At 47.5% G+C, this 24,718-nt stretch overlaps 1 protein-coding gene across 2 annotated transcripts in view; it reads left to right on the top strand.

Annotated features, from left to right (window-relative positions):
* The window catches only part of RSPO4 (R-spondin 4), a 35,065-nt gene that overhangs the window by 3,164 nt on the left and 7,183 nt on the right, over positions 1–24,718 (top strand). The window lies entirely within an intron of this gene.

Here is a 24,718-nt window from a genome sequence, read left to right as displayed (position 1 = left end):
TAAAGTTAAGAAATGCATAAGAAGTGGTTAAAACGGTGGGTCATCAGAGGTGCTGATGGAAGTCTAAAAAGATTGTATAAGTGATAAGTTTATATGTTAAAATCAATAAAAATTAAGGGGGGAAAAAGATGATGGGAGACTGATGATATTAGGAGGAATCGTAGAAGGAAACAGATGCCAAACGCTAAAAGATATTAGTATACCAGAAGTAATTGCAAGAGGGGTGTGTTATTTCTTCATTTAAATGCATTACATTTATTCCCTTCCTTTCCTGCAAGGAACTCAAGGTGGCCTTGCATAGTTCTCCTCCTCCCCGTTTCACCCTCACAACAACGCTGTGAGGTAAGACAGGCTGAGAGGCCTGAGAGGCAGTCAACAGCCCAATGAACTTTGCTTGGCCAACTGGGAATTTGAACCCTGGTTCTTCTCTCCCGGGTCTGAGTTCGACACTCTGAGCAATACACCACCACAGGCTCTCTAAGTGCAGATGTTGTTGTTGTTGTTTAGTCGTTTAGTCGTGTCCGACTCTTCGTGACCTTCTGGACCAGAGCACGCCAGGCACTCCTGTCTTCCACTGCCTCCCGCAGTTTGGTCAAACTCATGCTGGTAGCTTCGAGAACACTGTCCAACCATCTCGTCCTCTGTCGTCCCCTTCTCCTTGTGCCCTCCATCTTCCCCAACATCAGGGTCTTTTCCAGGGAGTCTTCTCTTCTCATGAGGTGGCCAAAGTCTTGGAGCCTCAGCTTCAGGATCTGTCCTTCCAGGGAGCACTCAGGGCTGATTTCCTTCAGAATGGAGAGGTTTGATCTTCTTGCAGTCCATGGGACTCTCAAGGGTCTCCTCCAGCACCATACATTTATCGAATTAATGGAATCATAGATGCATTCAGGGAATCAGGTAGGGACTGGGAGAGATGCTCTCCTATGACTGCCAGGTGGTTTGAGATGCCCTTGTCACCTGCAAGGCTGGATTTCCGATGGGGAATCTGGTTAAGTCATACTCAGAGCTGGCCCATTGAAACCAATGGATTTAAGTCAAGCTGGTGGAACTCAATGCGTCTACTCCGATTTGGTCAGATACAGCCCAATGTGGATATTGTTTCCAGAGGCATAGCATGGTGTGACCAGGTGGCAGGGCACATTTTTGAAGGGGCACAATCATGATAGGCATGGAGACCTGGCAGCTGAGGAGCAGCAGCAGGCAGGTTGGTTTAGTGGGCAGGTGGATGGAGGCAGCAGGTGAGGAGCCTATTAGAGGCTGAATCCATTCACCCTCTGCATGGGCTCCACACGCCCCCCCCCCCCAGCATGTGCCCCAGCCCAGCTGCCCAGTCCAAAAGGAAGGTGCAACACTTGCCCCATCCCGGGCACCAGCAATCCACGCTATGCCACTGATGGTTTCAGATAGCAATCATCACGACCTTCTGTAATACAGTGGTACCTCGGGTTAAGTACTTAATTCGTTCCGGAGGTCCGTTCTTAACCTGAAACTGTTCTTAACCTGAAGCACCACTTTAGCTAATGGGGCCTCCTGCTGCTGCCGTGCCGCCAGAGCACGATTTCTGTTCTCATCCTGAAGCAAAGTTCTTAACCTGAAGCACTATTTCTGGGCTAGTGGAGTCTGTAACCTGAAGCGTATGTAACCTGAAGCGTATGTAACCCGAGGTACCACTGTATTATTCTGCCCCAGGGATTTTTTTTGCCTCTTCAAGCTGAGCGGAGCAGAAGAGATAATAATAATAATAATAATAATAATAATAATAATAATAATAATAATAATAATAGTTTTTTATTATTTATTTTATTTATTATTCATTTTATTTATACCACGCCAGAGCTGGGCTCAGGGCGGCTAACACCAATAAAATCACAGTAAAAACATAATAGGGGGAAGAAGAAAAAAAACCAATTTAAAATACAGGTTAAAATGCAATTTAAAATGCAGCCTCATTGTAAAAAGTAGCTGATAAATCAGGACCATAAGGGGAGGGCAACATAAGGGTCAGACCGAGTCCAAACCAAAGGCCAGGCGGAACAGCTCTGTCTTCCAGGCCCTGTGGAAAGATGTTAAGTCCTACAGGGCCCTGGTCTCTTGTGGCAGAGCGTTCCACCAAGTCGGGGCCAGTACTGAAAAGGCCCTGGCCCTAGTTGAGCCCAATCTAACCACCCTGCAACCTGGGACCTCCAAAATGTTGTCATTTGTGGACTTTAAGGTCCTCTGTGGGGCATACCAGGAGAGGCGGTCCCGTAGATAGGCTGAATGGACAGTGAAAGTTGCGTCGGGATTTCCCTCCAACTGCAGTTACAGTGGTGCCCCGCAAGACGAATGCCTCGCAAGATGGAAAACTCGCTAGACGAAAGAGTTTTGCGTTTTGGAGGTGCTTCACAAAACAAATTTCCTATGGGCATGCTTCGCAAGACGACAATGTCTTGCGAGTTCCTGCGGGTTTTTTTCCCTTCCCCCCCTTTTTCTAAGACACTAATCTGCTTATCAGCTGATCCGATCAACAGATAAGCCGCTAAAAGCCGCTAATAGCGCTAATCCGCTAATCTGTCAATGGGCTTGCTTCGCAAGATGAAAAAACTGCTAGACGAAGAGAATCACAGAACGGATTCTTTTCGTCTTGCGAGGCACCACTGTACTGCCTGTACTGCCAAAGTACATCAGTTTGCAACGAGCTGCATGTTCTGAAGGCAGAATTGCACCCACAGCAAGCACAGTCAACCAACACTCAAAACAAGAAGAACCCCATTCATGGGGGACAAAGAGACATTCAGAAAATATGCTGGAGACCCAGTGTGGTGTAGTGGTTAGAGTGTTGGGCTATGACTCAGGCGTCCAGGGTTTGAATCCCCCCTGGGCTATGGAAGCTCCCTTCCTCTCAGCCTAATCTACCTCACAGTGTTCTTGTGAGGATAAAAAGGGGAGAAGGAGGAGACATTTGTATGCCACTGTGAGCTCCTTTGGAGAAGAAAAGTCGGGCTATAAATGAATAATAATAATAATAATAATAATAATTTATTATTTGTACCCCGCCCATCTGGCTGGGTTTCCCCAGCCACTCTGTTCAGCTTCCAACAAAGATGAAAAATACACTAAAATGTCACATATTAAGAACTTCCCTAAACAGGGCTGCCTTCAGATGTCTTCTGAATGTCAGGTAGTTGTTGTTCTCCTTGACATCTGCTGGAAGGGCGTTCCACAGGGCGGGTGCCACCACCGAGAAGGCCCTCTGCCTGGTTCCCTGTAACTTGGCCTCTCGCAGTGAGGGAACCGCCAGAAGGCCCTCGGCGCTGGACCTCAGTGTCCAGGTAGAATGATGGGGTTGGAGAGACGCTCCTTCAGATATACTGGACCGAGGCCGTTTAGGGCTTTAAAGGTCAGCACCAACACTTTGAATTGTGCTCGGAAACATACTGGGAGCCAATGTAGGTCTCAGCGGCCGCTCCCAGTCACCAGTCCAGCTGCCACTAGACTAAATGAAATGAAATGAATATTGCAAATATATCTTAAAGACTCCATTGAGTTTTCATGGAAATCAGAGAGTGTGAAGCGATCAATCGGGGGTAGAGGACAGGTTGCATGCTTATTTATTTTATTTTATGCTGCTGCTGCTGCTGCTGCTGCTAATAATAATAATAATAATAATAATAATAATAATAATTTATTGTTTCTACCCCGCCCAACTGGCTGGGTTTCCCCAGCCACTCTGGATGGCTTCCAACAAAAGATTAAAAATACATTAAAACTTAAAAATACAAAAAAATACATTTCATTTGATTATGAAAAAAACCAATAAACCTTGAACACTTTACAAAAAGAATAACACAATAACTGTTTTTATCCGTAAAAATAGTTAAAATGGCTATTAAAGCATTCAAATAATAACTACAATCAGTGGTACGATTAAAACACATGCAAACGTTCTAAATATCTGGGTAGACTTTCCTAAACGAAAATGTTTCTCACAGGCACCAAAAAGAGTTCAGTGAAAGTGTCCATCCGCAGGGAGTTCATAGGTGTTGCGCCACAAAAATGTTGCTTTTTTCCCACCGTGGAAAGGGCATTAGGTGGTAGCTAATACCCTATCCGTGGGACGTGGGTGACGCTGTGGGTTAAACCACAGAGCCTAGGACTTGCCGATCAGAAGGTTGGCGGTTCGAATCCCTGCGACGGGGTGAGCTCCCGTTGCTCGGTCCCTGCTCCTGCCAACCTAGCAGTTCGAAAGCACATCAAAGTGCAAGTAGATAAATAGGTACCCCTCCGGCAGGAAGGTAAACGGTGTTTCTGTGCGCTGCTCTGGTTCGCCAGAAGCGGCTTAGTCATGCTGGCCACGTGACCCAGAAGCTGTACGCCGGCTCCCTCGGCCAGTAAAGCGAGATGAGCGCCGCAACCCCAGAGTCGGCCACGACTGGACCTAATGGTCAGGGGTCCCTTTACCTTTTTAATACCCTATCTACATTTGGAAAACAGCACAGGCAGAAGTGGTGGGGTGGGCACATAGAGAGTAAGGTTATCATCTCTACCAGCTGGGGCTTGGAAATGTGTGTTCAGCCTTTAAACTGCCTGCTGAGCCCAGCTGTGAGGAAGTGCAGAACCCCTCTCCTATTTGGCACACTGGCAAAAGGGTTTGGGCACCACCAGTGGCGTAGCATGGGTTGTCAGCACCCGGGGCAATGCAAGTAATTTGCGCCCCCTAACCCATGGATTTGCGCCCCCTAACCCGTGGATTTGCGCCCCCTAACCCTAACCCCCAGATGTTGTGCCCGGTGCGGCCGCCCCCCCCTGCACCCCCCACGCTACGCCACTGGGCACCACACAAGTATGCGGGTTTAATCACCTTTTCTTCCTTTCTTTTTCCTTTTGCAAACCTTCTAACCTCTCTCCTCTCCTTCCCGCAGCCGCAATCGCGTTCTTCTGATCTGTGAGTTGAGGCCCCTTAAATGACCTCTGAGAGAGGGGGGGCAAGCTCAGTTAGGCCCCCTCCATTCCACTGCAAGCCAGACTTCATGATGGTGGCAAACATGGCTTTTGGAGAGGAGCAGGTGGAGAGAGCTGGTTGTCCATGGAAAAGTAAAGAGACGGAAAACAAAAGGGATACAGCAGAGCATATGAGATACTGGAGAACTGGACGGATTTGGCGGGTTTTATAAGAACCGGGTGGGTTTTGTGCCGTCTGAAAGGTTTGAGCAATACTTGGCATTCAGCGTACGGAAAAAACCATCCTCTCATTAGAGCTGCTTAGGCACTGTCATGCTCACAGCACGGGGCATGCAAGGCTTTGGCTGGCCCACTGCTGGGCAAAAGCTGTCCAGGTCTGAATGGCATTGTCCGGTCCGGCAGCTACGCCCTTTTGCCCCATATTCCCCCTCCCCAGTAGCAAAAAGGAGAAGTTTCCCTGTAGGAAATCATCTCATTTGAAAGAGCGGCTGCAGAAATATTGCAAAGGCCTCAGTTTGCCAGTGATGGGGGGATTCCCAGACAATTCAGGATATTGTTATTGACAATGCAGCACTTTTGAGGCATGGCTTTACATGTGAGAATAATAATAATAATAATAATAATAATAATAATAATAATAATAATTTATACCCCACCCATCTGGCTGGGTTTCCTCAGCCACTCTGAATGTCTTCCAACAAAACACTAAACTACAATAACCTATTAAACATTAAAAGCTTCCCTAAACAGGGCTGCCTATAGATGTCTTCTGAAAGTTTGGTAAAGTTATGGCTTGTAATGTGAGGATGAAGTTGTTTGTGGGATCTTTGAAACATGGGGAACTAGCCAGATGCACTGGTTTTATAATTCCCCGTGGCTGTGTACACGCCGTAGGTTTAAAGGACATTTCACCCCCCAAGAATTTTGGGAACTGTAGTTTGTGCCCCACAGAAGTAGAACTCCCAGCACCCTTAAACAAACTACAGATCCTAGGATTCCTGAGGGGCGTGTGTGCTTTAAATATATTGTGTGCAGGAGCCAGGGGCATTGCTGGGTAGCTAAAGAGCTCAAGTTTCGGATCTGCAGCGCAAAGGTGCCTTAATGTATACCCCACCTCCAGGCATGGGCTGGAGGAAGAAATTCACTTCAGGTCACATTCTGATGCAAACCTACCTAATAGACAGTTTTCAAAACCGTATGTGGGCCAACACACGGCTGTCCTTTGAAATGTACGTTTCCAACCCCAAAAACTGGGTACAAAAATGGATACACTAGGGAAAAGCATTTCTAAAAATGCATATAATTAAGAACAACCACAATTACTATATTAATAAGACTGGGTATAAACATGCATTATATTGGAGAAACTGCATGGGAAAATGTGTACGTTAGGAAGAGCAGCGCACTAAAAGGCTGCTGAATTTTTGTGAGGACTTTCAGAATAAATACCCAGATGGCGAACTGTTGTGAAAACGTCAACTTAGGGGTGGAATAATGAGAAAGTGAGAGAAACTGAAGACAAGCAATTCCTCCAACCCATTCTGTAAGCAAACTTTATTATTATTATTATTATTAAAGTTTTTAAAGAGTAGGGAAGTAATAGGAGATCTGGGGCCCAGCAGGAAAGACTTGGAGCTCTGGACCTCAGTCCACCCCTGGCTGTGCCAAAGTGGACAGTTATGGGATGCTTTGGTGCCTAGTGCCGCCCACACACGCCATTCCGAAAGGGAAGGAGAGGCTTGTTCGTCGATCTACTAGAACGCAGGCACATTCATGGCAGTGAGGGCAAAGCAAATTGGTCAATTTTCGGTTTCTTTCAGTTTCTCCTTTCTCCAGTCCTCCATTCAGTCATCCTCTTTCCAACATCAGCCTGCATTTTTTTCCCTTTTTTAAAAAAAGTCTGCATGAAAATTTAGCAGCTTTTTAGTGCTGCTGATACGCACATTTTTCTATGCGCTGTTGCCTAAGGGACCCATGCTTGCAAACCAACGTTCCCTAATCTAAAGCAGTTTTGCATGGTGTCTTCCCTATTATATGCGTTTCTGTGCACGCTTTACCCCGGTTTGTGCATTTTTGAGCACGTCACTTGGCTGGGGAAACGCATTACACAATACGGAGAAGGGCGGATTTTGATGTGCAGCTATGTTTGGGTTTGCACATTGCTTTCAAAAGTGCAAATTAAACGCAAACTGGGTCAAATTTCTCCTGTCCCTCCCCATCCTGATGGTTAGCCCAGAGTTAAAGAATCCTGGCTGGGTGGCAGCCTGGAATTTTGGGGATGAAAGCACACTGGGAGCAGCTCATTCTACATTTCCGATCACATTCTGTCCATCCTCAAAGTAGCCATTGAAGGTTGGCCCTTAATCTACCCATTTCACAGATGGAGAACTGAGGCTGCCGGACTTGCCAAAACCACTCAAGCCTGCTGATGACTTAACTGACAGCTGAACCTGAGATTCCCCTGCAATCATCTGCATGGTCTTTCTTCTCAGTTTCTGTTCTGCACCTCCGGGTGGGTGCGGCCAAGCGCTAGATGCTTGAACCAGAGCAGGCTCCAGGCCAGGGACTTAAGCCGAAAAAATGCAGGCCTTGAATTCGAGTGGCGACAATTCCAGACGCAAAATACTTTCACTAAAACCCCGGCTTTCTCGGAATTCCTGCGTGTGAGGGATGAAAGAGGTGGCAGGCAGGCTGCTTTGGGGGTCGGAGCGGAGGCTGTGGGGCAGAAACCTCTGACTTGGCTCTGCTCAGCTCCGGTTGCAAAACAAAGACACCTGTTTGCGAAACAGACGCTTCCAGGAGCTGGAGGGGACTGGATGAAGGGAAGAGAAGGAATGCATCCAGGGACATAAGCAGAGAAAGAGGCTGTGCAGTCTAGTGGCTAGAGCGTTGCATTAAGACCTGGGAGACCAGGGTTCAGTGAAGCCACAGACATCGCAGTGGCGTAGCGTGGGGGGTGCAGGGGGGGCCGGCCGCACCGGGCGCAACATCTGGGGGTTAGGGTTAGGGGGCGCAAATCCACGGGTTAGGGGGCGCAAATCCATGGGTTAGGGGGTGCAAATTACTTGCCTTGCCCAGGGTGCTGATAACCCACGCTACGCCACTGAGACATCGGACTATCAGCGCTGAATGAATATTAGGTATTTTTGTTGTTGTTATTGTTTAGTCATGTCTGACTCTTCGTGACCCCCTGGACCAGAGCACTCCAGGCACTCCTGTCTTCCAATGCCTCCCACAGTTTGGTCAAGCTCATGCTGGTAGCTTCGAGAACACTGTCCAACCATCTTGTCCTCTGTCGTACCCTTCTCCTTGGGCCCTCCATCTTTCCCAACATCAGGGTCTTTTCCAGGGAGTCTTCTCTTCACATGAGGTGGCCAAAGTATTGGAGCCTCAGCTTCAGGATCTGTCCTTCCAGTGAGTTAAAGGTAAAGCGACCCCTGACCATTAGGCCCAGTCGTGGCCGACTCTGGGGTTGCGGCGCTCATCTCGCTTTATTGGCTGAGGGAGCCAGCGTACAGCTTCCGGGTCATGTGGCCAGCATGACTAAGCCGCTTCTGGCGAACCAAAGCAGCGCACAGAAACTGCGTTTACCTTCCCACTGGAGCGTTACCTATTTATCTACTTGCACTTTGACGTGCTTTCGAACTGCTAGGTTGGCAGGAGCAGGGACTGAGCAATGGGAGCTCATCCCGTCGTGGGGATTCAAACCGCCGACCTTCTGATTGGCAAGTCCTAGGCTTTGTGCTTTAACCCACAGCACCCCCCACATCCCAGTCCAGTGAGTTAGGTATTAGTAGTCTCAAATATTTTTCCGTGGTCTGTAGCAGTGGCATAGCAAGGTTACGTGGTACCCGGTGCAGAAAATTTCTTGTCACCTCCTCCACACACATTGAATTTTTATTTATTTATTTAGGGTTTGACTTTATTTCTGTGAAGCCAAAGCTGTTGAGCTATTTTTTAGTGCAGCCTTAGTTGTTTAGCGGAGATCGCGTGCCTTGCAACGAGGAGTCTGCCTGCCGCCCTACAGCTGAGGGGGAGCCGCCGGGCAGACAGTTTCAGAAGCAGGAAGCATCCACATGCCAAAGCCACAGCGTCTCTTGCAGGCGTTGAGTGCCAAACAGCATTTTGCCACCCCCCTCGGAGGTGACACCTGGGGGAGACATCACCCACAGCACCCACGTTGCTCCATCTCTGGTCTATAGCCTGCCTTTGTAGTGGAAAGAGAGGAAGAGAAAAAACCAAATATGTTGAAATTTTCCCATCATTCCCCAAATTAATTTTGAGCCCCATTAATCAGCTAGAATCATGTCTAGGACCCTCGTACCTACAGGACCGCCTCTTCTGGTATGTCCCACGGAGGACCTTACGGTCTTCAAACAGAAACATCTTGGAGATCCCGGGCCACAGGGAGGTTAGGCTGGCCTCAGCCAGAGCCAGGGCCTTTTTGGCCGTGGCCCCGATTTGGTGGAGCACTCTGTCACAAGAGACTAGGGCCCTGCGGGACTTGACATTTTTCCACAGGGCCTGCAAGACGGAGCTGTTCCATCAGGCCTTTGGCCAGGGCACAGTCTGACCCCTCCTTTGGTAATCCTCACAGAACTCTAGCCCAATGGTTGCCATTAATTTGACTCTGAATTGATTTTAGAATGAATTGATTTTAGAATGTCTTTCAATTAATTGATGGCGATTTTATATAAACTGTGTTATTTTTACTGTTGCTAGCTGCTCTGAGCCTGGCTTTGGCTGGCAAGGATATGAATAAAATTTTATTATTATGTTTAGTTGGAATCTCCTTTCTTGTAACTTGAAGCCATGGGTTCGAGTCCTACACTCCCAGAGCAGTGTAGGTCCATCTTCCATGTGACAGACCTTTAGATATTTGAAGGTGGCTCTCATATCTCCTCTCAGTCTCCTCTTTTTCAGGCTAAACACACCCAGCTCCCTCAACCATTCCTCATAAGGGCTTGACTTTCAGACCCTTGGCCATCTCAGTCGCCCTCCTCTGCACTCCTTCCAGCTTGTCAACATCCTTCTTAAATTGTGGCGCCCAGAACTGGACACAGTATTCTAGGTGGGGTCTGAATGAGGCAGAATAGAGTGGGACTATGACTTCCCTAAGGGACATGGGTGGTGCTGTGGGTTAAACCACTGCTTGGCAGGGGGTTGGACTCGATGGCCCTTGTGGTCTCTTCCAACTCTATGATTCTATGATTCTACTGAGCCTAGGACTTGCCAATCAGAAGGTCGGCGGTTCGAACCCCCACAACTGGGTGAGCTCCCGTTGCTCGGTCCCTGCTCCTGCCCACCTAGCAGTTCGAAAGCATGTCAAAGTGCAAGTAGATCAATAGGTACCGCTCTGACGGGAAGGTAACCGATGTTTCCGTGCGCTGCTCCGGTTCGCCAGAAGCGGCTTGGTCATGCTGGCCACATGACCCGGAAGCTGTGCGCCGGCTCCCTTGGCCAGTAAAGTGAGATGAGCGCCGCAACCCCAGAGTTGTCCACGACTGGACTTAATGGTCAGGTGTCCCTTTACGTTTTATGACTTCCCTTGACTTGAGACAGTGATGGATTCCAACTACTGGCTTTGAAAAGGATTGAGCAAATTCATGGAGGAGGAAGATGCTATCAATGGCTATTCTTTCTCCCTTCAGTCTTCTCTTTGCCAGGCTAAACATGCCCAGCTTCCTCAACCACTCCTCATAAGGCTTGGTTTCCAGACCCTTGATCATCTTGGTTGCCTTCCTCTGCACACATTCCAGCTTGTCAACATCCTTCTTAAATTATGGTGCCCACAGGATCTGGACACTAGATTTCTGTTGATGCAGCCTAGAATAGAATTAGCCTTTTTTGCCGCTGCATCACACTGTTGACTCATATTCAGCTTGTGGTCCACCAAGACCCCTAGATCCTTTCCACATGTACTGCTAGTAAGCTAGGTGTTCCCCATCTGGTTCTTCTTGCCTAAGTGCAGAACCTTACATTTGAAATTCATTTTGTTAAGGTCATTTTGAATCCTGATTCTGTCTTCTGTGACATTGGCTACCCCTGCCAATGTTTGGTGTCATCTGAATCCCCTCAATTCCTTCATCCAAGTCATTCACTCTCTTTTCTTCAAAGAAGTGGGGTCACTTTTAGAGGAATTGCTTAAGAGTTTAGACCTCATGCAAGTTCGTGGCTCCACGCAGTGTAATATTGTTGTTGTTGTTGTTGTTGTTGTTGTTGTTGTTGTTGTTGTTATTAATAAATTTTATTTATACCCTGCCATCCCCGGCCAGAGCCGGGCTCAGGGTGGCTAACACCAATAAAATCACAGTAAAAACATAATAGTAGAAAAAGAGAGGGCGGAACCCAATTTAAAATACAGGTTAAAATGCAGTTTAAAATGCAGCCTCATTTTAAAGTAGCCGATAAATTAAGACCATAAGGGGAGGGAAACATAAGGGTCAGACCGAGTCCAAACCAAAGGCCAGGCGGAACAGCTCTGTCTTGCAGGCCCTGCGGAAAGATGTCAAGTCCCGCAGGGCCCTGGTCTCTTGTGACAGAGTGTTCCACCAAGTTGGGGCCTGGCCCTAGTTGAGCCCAATCTAACCACCTTGCAACCCGGGACCTCCAAAATGTTGTCATTTGGGGACCTTAAGGTTCTCCGCGGGGCATACCAGGAGAGGCAGTCCCGTAGGTATGTGTGTGTAGGATATTTCCAACATCACCTAGTAACCCATTATTTGAAACCCAGTTAACTCACTCAAGCATCGACGCCATTGGGGCTATCATTAGACTTGCAGAAGAACACCCAGCTGAAAACATTGAGACCAAATGTAGAAAAGAAGGCCATAGTTGAGTGGGGGAACATCTGCATGCAGAACGTAGGAGCCAACTTCTAGGGGCTGTGTGGGTTTCAGCCACACAATAAAATATTTGAGGGGGCTGGACCCCCACAAAGTTTATGGGACCTGAAGGAGCATCTCCACCCCCATCGTTCTGCCCGGACGCTGAGGTCCAGAGCCAAGGGCCTTCTGGCGGTTCCCTCATTGCGAGAAGCAAAGCTACAGGGAACCAGGCAGAGGGCCTTCTCGGTAGTGGCGCCCGCCCTGTGGAACGCCCTCCCATCAGATGTCAAAATGATAAACAACTACCTGACATTCAGAAGACATCTTAAGGCCGCCCCGTTCAGGGAAGTTTTTAATGTATGATATTTTAGTGTTTTTTGGTTTCTATGGAAGCCGCCCAGAGTGGCTGGGGAAACCCAGCCAGATGGGCGGGGTACAAATAATAAATTATTATTATTATTATTATTATTATTATTATTATTATTATTATTATTATTAAAGTGGTGTGTGTGCACCGTGTCATGTGATCGATTATGCAAGGTGGGGCTTACCTGGGTCCCCCCCAAAATTATTCAAGTTTGCCCCCCAGGTTCAGAAGGCTCCAGGTTCAATTCCCTCCATCTACTGGTAGGCTGTAAATGTCCCCTTCCTGGAAAGCTGGAGAGCCCCTGTCCCTGCCAATAGCAAGCTAGGTGCTTGAGAATATGGAGAGGCAGTGTGGTATACTGGTTAGAGCACCCGACTAGGACACGGAAGAGACCAGGGTTCAAATCCCCACTCAGCCATGACATTCAGTGGGTCCCCTTGTGCCACTCAGTCTCTGCGTAGCCTACCTCAAAAGGCTGTTGTGAGGATTAAATGGGGATGAGGAAAACTGTGTAGACCACCTAGAGGTCCTTGAAGGAAACGGTGGGATATAAATGTAGTAAATGAATAAATTGAATGAGTGAATGAATTAATGGATAAAAATGAACTCAGTATACAGCAGCTCCCTATGATCTTCCAATCAACGCAGAAAGGTAAAGGTAAAATGCAGCTAATTTGGAAAACCATATCTGAAGATTTAATTTGGATTGCTCTACTCTAGGATGCGGGTGGCGCAGTGGGTTAAACCACAGAGCTTAGGGCTTGCTGATCAGAAGGTTGGCAGTTCAAATCCCCGTGACAGGGTGAGCTCCCGTTGCTCAGTCCCTCCTCCTGCCAACCTAGCAGTTCGAAAGCACGTCAAAGTGCAAGTAGATAAATAGGTACCACTCTGGTGGGAAGGTAAATGGCGTTTCCGTGCATTGCTCTGGTTTGCCAGAAGCGGCTTAGTCATGCTGGCCACATGACCCGGAAACTGTACGCCGGCTCCCTCGGCCAGTAAAGCAAGATGAGCGCCGCAACCCCAGAGTCGGCCACGGCTGGACCTAATGGTCAGGGGTCCCTTTACCTTTATTCTGGCTCCGCGTTGCTTGAAAAAAATAGCTTTTATTGATTACAAAAAGGAAACAAGGCTTTGAATGGAATAACTATCAACCAGGACAGACGTGTTCTGAAATTCTTACCGCTTGGTCAGAATCCTCCAGGGTGTTAGACAGGGGCAGCAGTTCATATACTGTGTCAAAAGAGACAACGGCAGTGGGAAAGCACATTCTGTCCCCCCCAGAATACAAGTTCACCAGCATCCTAAACCCCACTGACCTGGGGTTGACAGGCCTTGTTTCTGAGTAGACATGGTGGTTAAGATGTGCTGCCATCCGGCAGGTTCTGGTGTAATCTTGCAGCTATTTTGAAATCTACAAGTCGCTAGAGCAGTCGTTCCGCCACCCCCTTGATTCCATAAACTCACCCCCAACCCACCCCTATTTAAAAAATAGCAATTTGCACAACCCACTAAGGAAGATGATAACCCAATAAAATTCAAAACAGTAACCATCAATTGCACCTTTGTTCAGAATCCAATGAAAACAATTTAATGAGTTCAACAAAACCGATGAACTCGATGCCAGCTTTTCAAAGTCTGATAGTAATTTACGCTTCCAGAGTCCCTTCTGCTGCACCTTTGCCTCTTGGTGCCCCCCCCAGGTAATCCCACGACCCTCAGGGAGCGCTCCCACCCACTTTGGGAACCACAGAGCTAGATTATCGAAAGCCCAACCAGGGGGATTCTCAACCCATCATAGCCAAAAGCAGTTGGTGGGGGCCACAAGTGAGATGATGCCACTCACTTTCCTTTTGAACAGGGAGCATCTGTTCTGGTTTTGGAGAGAGGGAGGGGCGAGGCACGCAGAGGTAGATGCGGCAGCAGGATTGGTTCTGCTGCCGTGCTTGCACCATGCCTCACCCTACGCCCCATCTCAGAAACCAGCGTCACCCCTTGCCCCACTAATAATAATAATAATAAATTTTTATTTATACCCTGCACTTTCCAGTTCAAAAACCAGGCTCAGGGTGGCTAACAACAAATTTAAAACACTTTAAAACACTTAATTATAAAAGCAGCATAAAGTACAGTATAAAAACATAAATAACAATAAAAATCAAAAATCAATTAGATAATCCCCAGGGCTAGCTGGCTGAATTGATCCTACTTGGGCCAGCGAGGAGGCCAGGGGAGAATTAGCTGTGGGATCCCAGAGTGGGTAATCTTCAAAAAGGGGAGGGGGAGGGAAGAGAAGGGAAATAAAAGATCAGGCTGAATTCAAATTAAAGGCCAGGCGGAACAGCTCTGTCTTACAGGCCCTGCGGAAGGAGGTTAAATCCTGAAGGGCCCTGGTCTCATGGGACAGAGCATTCCACCAGGTCAGAGCCATCACCTCAGTGACCACTTCTGATCGTAGGCAGCACTAAGTGTCCGAGAAATCGTGGGCGGGGGAGTCATTGAACAACTTCCAGACGACTCCTCGTGATGCCAAGAAAGTGTCTGCCAGCTCTTAGTTTGCAGATGTCCTGTGCCAAGCGAGCTGGCACGTAGCACAGATCAGAGAGAGACAAGGCGACACTGACTAACTTGCGGTGATTCGTTTTATTAAGGAATCGAAACAGAGAAACATACGGAGACTCCTGAAATACTGTGCTTTTCTGTGTATACGACGAGGTTTCTTTGTTAAAAAATTACTGTATTTTTCGCTCTATAGGATGCACCGGACCATAGGACACACCTTGTTTTAGAGGGAGAGAACAAGAAGAAAAAAATCTCCCCCTCTCTGCTTAGCGCCCCTTCAGTGAAGCGGCAGGAGAAACGGAGCTCCTTCCATATCTCCTCCCGCTTGGCTGAAGGGGCGCTGCGCAGCTCTCCCTCTCTGCTGAAGCCAGGAGAGTCTTGCTCTGCTGGCTTCAGCGAAAGAAACCCGAAGCCTGCGGAGCGCAACGGGAACTCGCGCTGTGCTCCGCAGGCTTCAGGCAGCTATCCCTGAAGCCTGGAGAGTGAGAGGAGTCAGTGCGCACCGACCCCTCTCACTCTCCAGGCTTCAGCGAAAGCAATGCGTAGCCTCCGGAGCGCGGAGGGAGCGCTCCCTCTGCGCTTCGGAGGCTTCGCGTTGCTATCTCTAGAGCCAAGGAGCCTGCATTCGCTCTATAGGACGCACACACATTTCCCCTTAATTTTTGGAGGGGGAAAAGTGCGTCCTATAGAGTGAAAAATACGGTATGTTAAAAATTGGAGGTTATTTTATACACGGATAGTGTATAAGGGTGATATGGGATTGGTTGCTGCAGCGAGCCGGAGATTGTCAGCGGCTATTTGGCGTGTTATTGGTGGCTGTGGCAAGGGCTGGTGTTGATTTGCTGTCGCTGCGGCACTAGGGTGGGCGATTGGTGGCTCTCCTACTGGTGCTGGGACAGATGGTAGGTGGCCTTTGTGACACGTGCGAGTCGCAGTGTAGGTCCGGCGGGCGAGCAATTTTTGGCAACTCCCCCTAAAAAAAGCTCATCAACCCTGGGGTACCCCCCCAAAAAAGCTCATGGAGTCTGGGCTCCCCCCTAAAAGCCCAACAACTCAGTGCAACCCCCCCATTTTCTTAATTTTGCGTCTCCCAAAATAGGAGGTGTCTTATACACAGGGGTGTGTTATACATGGGAAAATATGGTATTTTCCACTATAGCAAGCCATGTGGACCAGAGCCTTGCATTCTTGTGGGCTCTGAGCTTCAGAGGTGGATATCTGCCTTCATTTGTCCAAATATGGGCCCCGGCTTTTTAATCTAACCGGAAAAGGGTTTGTGCATTCTCTGGTTACGTGATTCATCAGGCTGGCCAAAAGGGTGAGTCATTTTATTAGATCAAGCCCTCCATCAAAGGAGCGGTAGCAGGGAAGTGTGTGGACAGTCATGGTATAAGTTGCACCTCAAAGGCGAAGGCACAGACTGGTTAAGAAACAGCAGGAAATGGGCTCACACACTCCTCCTCTTCTATATGCCAATTTCATGCCACAAAGAGAAGCCAGTAGACTTTTGTTCTCGATCCTTAAAAAGCCACAGTTCCCTGCAACACCTGAACTCAGAGACCTGGGATTAATCTACAGTGAGGACAAAGCATGCGGAAACTACAGTTATATCAAGCCACAGTTCCCGGGGTTTGGACGTCATGGGGAACTGTGGTTTGTTTAAAACAGGAAGTGGGTGCTTGCAGTTCCCTCCTCCAGTGTACAAAAAAGGAAGAGAAAGGGTGCGGACAGAGTCCAAGCATGAGGTTCATTGATGTACAGGGAAAGTGCAGTTTCATGTTTGATCTGAATTAGGCCCAAACATTTTATTTCCACCAAAAACTCAGTTTCAGCTTCATGAAGGGAAATACATTGCAACTGGTGATACTGTTCCATTGGTAATTCCCGTAAAACTACTTTTTGCTTTTTCTTTTTTCTTTTCGCACTAAGGGCCCAGAAGAGAAGGAAATGGAGGTATATTTTTAAAAGAGAAGTTGAAAGAAAGCTAGATCAAATCAAACATGACATGATGTCACAGGGAGATCCTTTGAGATGGAGCCTGAAAAAGTGACGCAGCCAGCATTTGACAAATGCAAACCATAACGTCTTATGACTCCCAGGTGCATTAGTAATGGGAGGAAAGGATTCTGACCTCTCTCGGTAGCAGCAGCCATGTCAAATAATAAAAAGTAAAGGTAAAGGGACCCCTGACCATTAGGTCCAGTCGTGGCCGACTCTGGGGTTGTGGCGCTCATCTCGCTTTATTGGCCGAGGGAGCCGGCGTACAGCTTCCGGGTCATGTGGCCAGCATGACTAAGCCACTTCTGGCGAACCAGAGCAGCGCACGGAAACGCCGTTTACCTTCCCGCTGGAGCAGTACCTATTTATCTACTTGCACTTTGACGTGCTTTGGAACTGCTAGGTTGGCAGGAGCAGGGACCGAGCAACGGGAGCTCACCCCGTCGCGGGGACTCGAACCGCTGACCTTCTGATCGGCAAGTCCTAGGCTTTGTGGTTTAACCACAGTGCCACCCGCATCCCATGTCAAATAATACCCATGTCACAAAGGAGCTTCAGGGTTGGGGTGCAGCCATTGTTGAAGCTGGGCTGCTTTTGCAAAGGACAATGAAAAGTTGCTGTCTAGTCCAGCTTGCCTTGGGCCACAGCTTAGCAAGAGAGTGCCTGGCCCACATATGGATGATCCCAGGTTATTTCTGGCACCTCCAGTTAAAAGGGGTCTCCAGTTAAAAGACAGGGAATCTCCTCACCTTGAGAACCGGAAGATGCACCGACAAAGTAGACAGTTCTGGACTAGGTGCATTTGTGGTCTGAGTGGGTACAGAACAACTTCCTCTGTTCATGGGATAGGTTTCCTTCTGGATTCTCTAACCCCACTTCCTCCAACCCAGTGCCCACAAAACTAGGCAATCCATTATTGACACAGGGCAAACAGAGAGCCGGTGTGGTGTAGTGGTTAAGAGCGGTAGATTCGTAATCTGGTGAACTGGGTTCACGTCTCTGCTCCTCCACATGCAGCTGCTGGGTTACCTTGGGCCAGTCACACTTCTTTGAAGTCTCTCAGCCCCACTCACCTCACAGAGTGTTTGTTGTGGGGGAGAAAGGGAAAGGAGAATGTTAGCCGCTTTGAGACTCCTTCAGGTAGTGATAAAGCAAGATATCAAATCCAAACTACTACTACTCCTCCTCCTCCTCCTCCTCCTCCTCCTCCTCCTCCTCCTCCTTCCAGGAGCACAAGACTCTTAAACTCAGGGTTGTGGGTGTCAGGAGCTCAGCCTACACTCGAGTAGGACCCTGGCAGAGACACATGCCTGACTGGCATGTTCTCTCCCTCCTGGTTGATCGTTTGGGAGCTTCATAAGCTTTCTTCAGCCCGAACATCACAGCGACCGATGCCAACCGACACCGGCACACTTAGGGATTCGCAGAGTGTTCGCAGTTTGCGTAACAGACCTCAACAACTCAGCATTTTGGCTAATCTACTTTATTTACATATAAACACACACGAAGCACTGCAACATGGCTCCCTCTCTCTCCAGCATCAGACAGCAAAGAGAAAGAACAAAGGACAAGAGTCCCACTTCACGGAACACAGTAACACAAACACCCTGTCTCCATCACTTCCCACTCTGTGGAGTCAAAACATACACCATCATGTGATAGACAACAATCCCATTGACTGCAGTCACAAAGCAGGAATTCTAACAGTGGGTTCGAGTCCTGCGTTGGGTAAAATATTCCTGCCTTGCCGGGGGTTGGACTAAATGACCCTTGAGGTCCCTTCCAATTTTACAATTCTATGATTCTACGATGGTAGGAGATGCCCTGCTTATGAATCTCACGAATCATATAGGGAAAGGTGGAAGGAAGTGGGTATGTTTAGCCTAGAGGAGGGAAGAGTGAGAGGTGGCAATAATATCACTCTCTGTCTCTCTCCACATACCTGAAGGGCTGACACACAGACCGGGACAAAAGGCTGCTCTCTGCTGCCTCCCAGGGGGCAGGACTAGATGGAAGGTGCTGACATTGCAGGAGGATAGAGTTCGGTTGAGCATTAGTGGAAATGTCCCGACAATGGAACCAATTTCCTGGTGGGCTCTTCAAGCAGAATCCAGAGGAGCGTCTGTGGGAGATGCTGAAAGTCCAGATTTTCTTCACAGAGCAGTAGGGTAGCAAAATATGGCTTGCAAGGTCCCCTCCAACCTTCAGGTTCTATTGATTCATCTTCAGATTGCAGAGAGGTTGCCTTATTTTGCTCTCTGCCCTCAAGGTCCCTGCTCTCCAATTCTATGATTCCACAAGAGGTGTGAGCTTGCTTTTGCTGGGCCATCTCATTTAGATGAGGTCTGATTTGAGAAAGACAAATTCTCGTCTCCTCACTGGCACAAAGAAGCCTTTCTCTTTTCCTTTCATATTCGCCAGAGTTGAAAATCCCTGTTCCCAACTATATGTTTGTGGTGAACTGCAGAATAGCCAACGCTCTTGAAGATAGAGAGAGACGCAGATACTGTTTGTAGTTGTGTGTCCAAAAAAGATTTATTTTGATACCGTGCTACACTGAAAGGTTGAGATGTTTCTTTGAGGGTCCCTGAATCTTCCTGCCACACTCGCCATCCTCTCATCACACCCCTTGAGAACCACTGCTCAATTCTTATTGCGTCTACTTAAAGCTGGGCTTTTTGTTGACACACTGAAACTTGCTGGAGTGATCTGGCGGGGGGGGGGAGGGGGAAGACCACTGAAATGAGGGAGGCTGGTACGTGTGGAAGATGCTGGCATTAGAAAACACCAGGAAACATTAGGAGGAACATTTTGACAGTAAAAACTGTTCAGCAGGGGAACAGTCTCCCTCAGAAGACTCTCCTTCCTTGGAAGTTTTTATTTTATTTTATTTTAATTATTTTTATTCAATTTCCAATACAAGATTTAAACATACATTTTCAATATTGTCACAGATACATAATTTTGACTTCCTTCAGCTCATCCGCGAATCTTCTGTTTTCTAATCTTCTATCCGCAATTCTAAATTTAACATTGCCTTTTGATTTGATTTAAACCTATTCCCTTGTTCCCTTTTTTACAGTGTTCCTAATATTGTTTCTTCACAAAGCTTCCTGTAAACCCACCAACGTTATTTGTGCATCACATATGCTTTTCATATAGTCCACAAATTTACTCCAGTCCTCGGTAAACTTGTGATCTCGTCGGTTTCGGGCCCTTCCTGTTAATTTATCTAGTTCTGCGTAGTCCATTCCTTGGAAGTTTTTAAGCAGAAGTTGGATGGTCAGGGATTCTGTAATTGCGATTCCTGCCTTTCAGGGGGTTGGACTAGATGACCCTTAGGATCCCTTCTACAGTTCTATTATTCTAGAAGCGCAGTGGTGATAATGGTGGAGTTAGTAAGCCCAGCCCGACGAGGACAGGGTGTGAGACATCTCCATGCAGAAATGAAAGCTGCAGATTTGGGGGAAGCATCTAGATATTTTGTTTGTCGTAGTATTATTCTTTCAACCACATTGGCTGTGGGCATGGGGAGCACGATTTGCATGTTCTGTTCCAGGCGCCAAAATGTCTTGGAATTAGGGATGAGTGGAATGGAACGGTTCCATTCCATAATTGTTCTGGGATCCTGGCTCTCTGTCGGTTCTCCTCCGCTCAAATTCAAGTCAGAAACAATGGATGTCAGGATGGAACAATTGCCATCACTATTATTTTTTTTGTTAGTAAGCTTAAATACAAATTTCAATTTCACAATTGCACTATTTGGGGGACTGGTCAGGGTGACTGAAGAAACGCAGGTTTTGAAGATGAGCATACAACAATCTCTGAGCAGGATGAAAACCATTCTCGGTCTTTCTTAATCCCTCAGATGATGAGCATGATAGTCCCCAAATCACAAAAACTGCTGCCCCCTCCTTTATATCTTCCCCCCTTGGTAGCAGCACAGGCCCTCTGCATTCTGTGCCTCACTCTGAGAAAGGACCCCTTTGGCCCATGCAAAATCTAGATGCCTATTCCCCATCAACATCAGACAGCTGGGACTGTGCAGTGTGGGGACCACCAAGTCTCCCCATTGGTCCTGCGAGGGCATTTTGGCCAAGTCCCGCCCACCTTCGCCTACCCCTGGTGTAATATATGTGGACTGGGCTTTGCAAGTGCCAAGAATCAGCTGACAGTGGGCATTTGCAAAGCACTTTGCCTTCAGTGGCATAGTCTGATTTCAAACCACATTGGGCCGGGTGAATGACAGCTGGGAAGCCCCTCCCTCCTGTCAAACTGGATCCGTGGGGGTTCCCAAACCCTGCTCTGAAAGATGCTTGTCTTATCCAAATCTTGGAACTAGAAGTGGGTACAGGTGCATTGCATCACCTTAATTGCCTCTCTTGGCCAGACAGGGGAATGGGCACAATTCTAGCTTCCTTTAAAGGACTGCATACTGTTGGGTAGGGATAAAGGCCTAGGATAAAATATAAAATACTTACAGACGCGAAAGATAGAGGCGGGTTTGCCCTCCCAGACCTTAAATTGTATTATGAATCTGCCTGTTTGGTATGGATCAGGGACTGGATGAGGTTGGAAAAGCAAGAAGGATTAGAATTAGAAGGACACGATAACAGATTTGGCTGGCATGCCTATTTATGGTCTGGGAAAGGAAGGCTCACAGAAGTTTTTATAACCATATAATTAGGAAATCATTAATGAGAGTATGGGAGATATAGAAAGACCTGCTGGAACAAAAGACTCCTTGGTGGCTTTCACCACATGAAGCACTACTGCTCAAACCACGTGGAAATGCATTCCGTTTACATTCTAATGTGAAGCTGCCTGACTTGCTCTTCTGGAACTAGGAAGCAGATGGGGGAAAATGGCTCTCTTTGAAATTTGCAGTTTTCTGAATTTTGTGATGCATTTCGGAAGATTCAGAACAGACAAAATTTCTCAAACAGTGCATGTTGACCTATAGAACTCGCTCCCACAAGAGGTAGCGCTGACCATCAGCTTGAATGACTTTAAAAGAGGATTGGAAAGAATGCATGAAAGAGAGGGCTATCAGTGACTACTAGCTAGGATGAGTATCAGGAAAAATCAGTGCTATTTTTCTAGAAAAAGAGGTGCCAGAACTCACCATGAATGGCTCCCTCTTGCTCTTAGAATGGCAATGGCACCCACCTGAGAGGTGTCAGAACTGAGTTCCGGTGAGTTCCTGCTGGAAAAAAAGTCCTGGGGAAAGTGTTCACAAAAATGCATGTGTTAGTGAAAGTAACTCTTAAAAATGCATCATAATAGGAAAAAAATGCTAGCAAAAATGTGTTAGAATCTTCTTGAAGATGGGACAAACAATCTTCTGGAAGTGGGACAAACAGAAATCAAAGATGTGGAGATTGAGAAATTGAGAGAAGCCAGCATTGCCAAGACTCATCCATCCCTGGTGGACTCATCCATCTTGATAACTTGGTGGTGGCTTCTGTCAGAGAGTACAGGGATGAGACTCAGTGCCTGGAGGAAGCATGGTGACAGGTGTCATCAAAAACATCCGGAGGGCACCAGCTTGGAGGATGTGGAGCTTGCTTCGTGTGTGTAAAGCTGATTATCCCACTTCCTTCCCCCGTTCCCATATGGAGCCTTCTGCATGCAAGACAGATGTCCGGCCACTCAGCTGTGATCATCTCCCAGGTGGCTGTAGGTGATCCTGGCCACTGTGTCTTGCTTACTTACTCAATACCACAGCTGGTTTCCTATATCCCCGTGTCCATTACCAGAGAGCATTGGCGAGGTCTGTTGTGTGGGTCTCCCTGTTGCCTGGTAAATAAAAATGGACACTGTCTGGGTCTGTGCATTGCAGGGGAAGATCTGCAGTGCTGATATCCTGTTTTTCAGGGAAGCTAGTCTGCCATTAGGGACGTGGGTGGCGCTGTGGGTTAAACCACAGAGCCTAGGACTTGCTGATCAGAAGGTCGGTCGTTCGAATCCCCGCGATGGGGTGAGCTCCCATTGCTCGATCCCTGCTCCTGCCAACCTAGCAGTTCAAAAGCACATCCAAGTGCAAGTAGATAAATAGGTACCGCTCTGGCGGGAAGGTAAATGGTGTTTCCGTGCGCTGCTCTGGTTCGCCAGAAGTGGCTTAGTCATGCTGGTCACATGACCCAGAAGCTCCCTCGGCCAGTAAAGCAAGATGAGCGCCACAACCCCAGAGTTGGTCACAATTGAACCTAATGGTCAGGGGTCCCTTTACCTTTAGTCTGCCATTATTGACTTTCTCATGGAGACCTGCTTCCAAGCAACCTCAGGCTTTCCTGGAACACCATTTCAAAGCCACATCTTTGGCCCAAACTTTGTTCTTTATAGTATACCCTCCACGCACAGGATGCTTTGCAAAAACGAAGGGACAAGTCCCTGACCCCAAAGGGCTTACACTCCAAAATCCCTGAGCTTTACAATCTCTCAGCCTGTTCCATCTGCTGTGCAGTTTTTAATGAGATTGTTTTATTGCACATTTTCATTGTGGATGCTTATAATGTCAATGTTTTACTGGGCTTGTGCATTTTGACAGCTGAGGTTAATATTTTAACGTTTGTGGAATTTGCAGAGCCTTTCCTTTTTTAAAAACCATTTTTATTAAGTTTTCCATTTTAACAATCCAATCAAATCACATTAAATATTCCAAATTATACATATACATATCAAATAATCCAAATATTCTGCCAAATTATAATTTTTTTATTGGGACTTCCCATGTTTCAAGTTCGGGGGGTGGGCTCTGATCATCTCATATCTCTGATGCTTTCAATAGGCATTTCCAATAGTTCCTTTCAATCTGCCTGTTGTTAACCTTCCTTCTTCCACGGCCTCTGAGTTGGTCCCACAAGCGAGTTGAAATAAACAATGATTGCAGAGCCTTTCCTGCCGGAAGAAGGGTGAGTGTCTCCACCACTTCGCCAATGGGACACAGCCACACACGCCCTTTTGTAGATTTACAAAAGGAAAAACGCACGCCAATAAATAAATCTTAGAGAGGGGAAAGGTTAGATGCAGATGCGCAAAGCATTAAAACAACAACAACCAATACCCCTTTGTGCTCTGTTCTGCTCCCTCTTTCATAGAATCATAGAGTTGGAAGAGACCAACCCCCTGCCAAGCAGGAAACACCATCAGAGCACTCCTGACATATGGTTGTCAAGCCTCTGCTTAAAGACCTCCAAAGTAGGAGACTCCACCACACTCCTTGGCAGCAAATTCCACTGTCGAACAGCTCTTACTGTCAGGAAGTTCTTCCTAACGTTTAGGTGGAATCTTCTTTCTTGTAGTTTGGATCCATTGCTCCGTGTCCGCTTCTCTGGAGCAGCAGAAAACAACCTTTCTGCCTCCTCTATGTGACATCCTTTTATATATTTGAACATGGCTACACCCCTTAACCTCCTCTTCTCCAGGCTAAACATGCCCAGCTCCCTTAGCCGTTCCTCATAAGGCATCATTTCCAGGCCTTTGACCATTTTGGTTGCCCTCCTCTGGACACGTTCCAGTTTGTCAGTGTCCTTGTTGAACTGTGGTGCCCAGAACTGGACACAGTACTCCAGGTGAGGTCTGACCAGAGCAGAATACAGTGGCACTATTACTTCCCTTGATCTAGATGCTATACTCCTATTGATGCAGCCCAGAATTCCATTGGCTTTTTTAGCTGCCGCGTCACACTGTTGGCTCATGTCAAGTTTGTGGTCAACCAAGACTCCTAGATCCTTTTCACATGTACTGCTCTCAAGCCAGGTGTCCCCCATCTTCTATTTGTGCCTCTCATTTTTTTTGCCCAAGTGCAATACTTTACATTTCTCCCTGTTAAAATTCATCTTGTTTGTTTTTGCCCAGTTCTCTAATCTGTCAAGGTCGTTTTGAAGTGTGATCCTTTCTTCCTGCCCAGGGTGGCCCTGACCTCTACCTGCCCCTCAGAGTCAGGGGAGGTGGTCCTTGATGACGGCAGACTCCCATCCTCCTCACTAGCTCTCCAGCAGCTGCTATGAGCTACCCAGCCACG

The sequence above is a fragment of the Podarcis vaucheri genome (assembly GCF_965113315.1).
Source record: "Podarcis vaucheri genome assembly, chromosome: 6".
Taxonomy (NCBI): domain Eukaryota; kingdom Metazoa; phylum Chordata; class Lepidosauria; order Squamata; family Lacertidae; genus Podarcis; species Podarcis vaucheri.
Note: the sequence above shows the minus strand (reverse complement) of the source record. Positions and strands in the feature narration are given on the sequence as shown.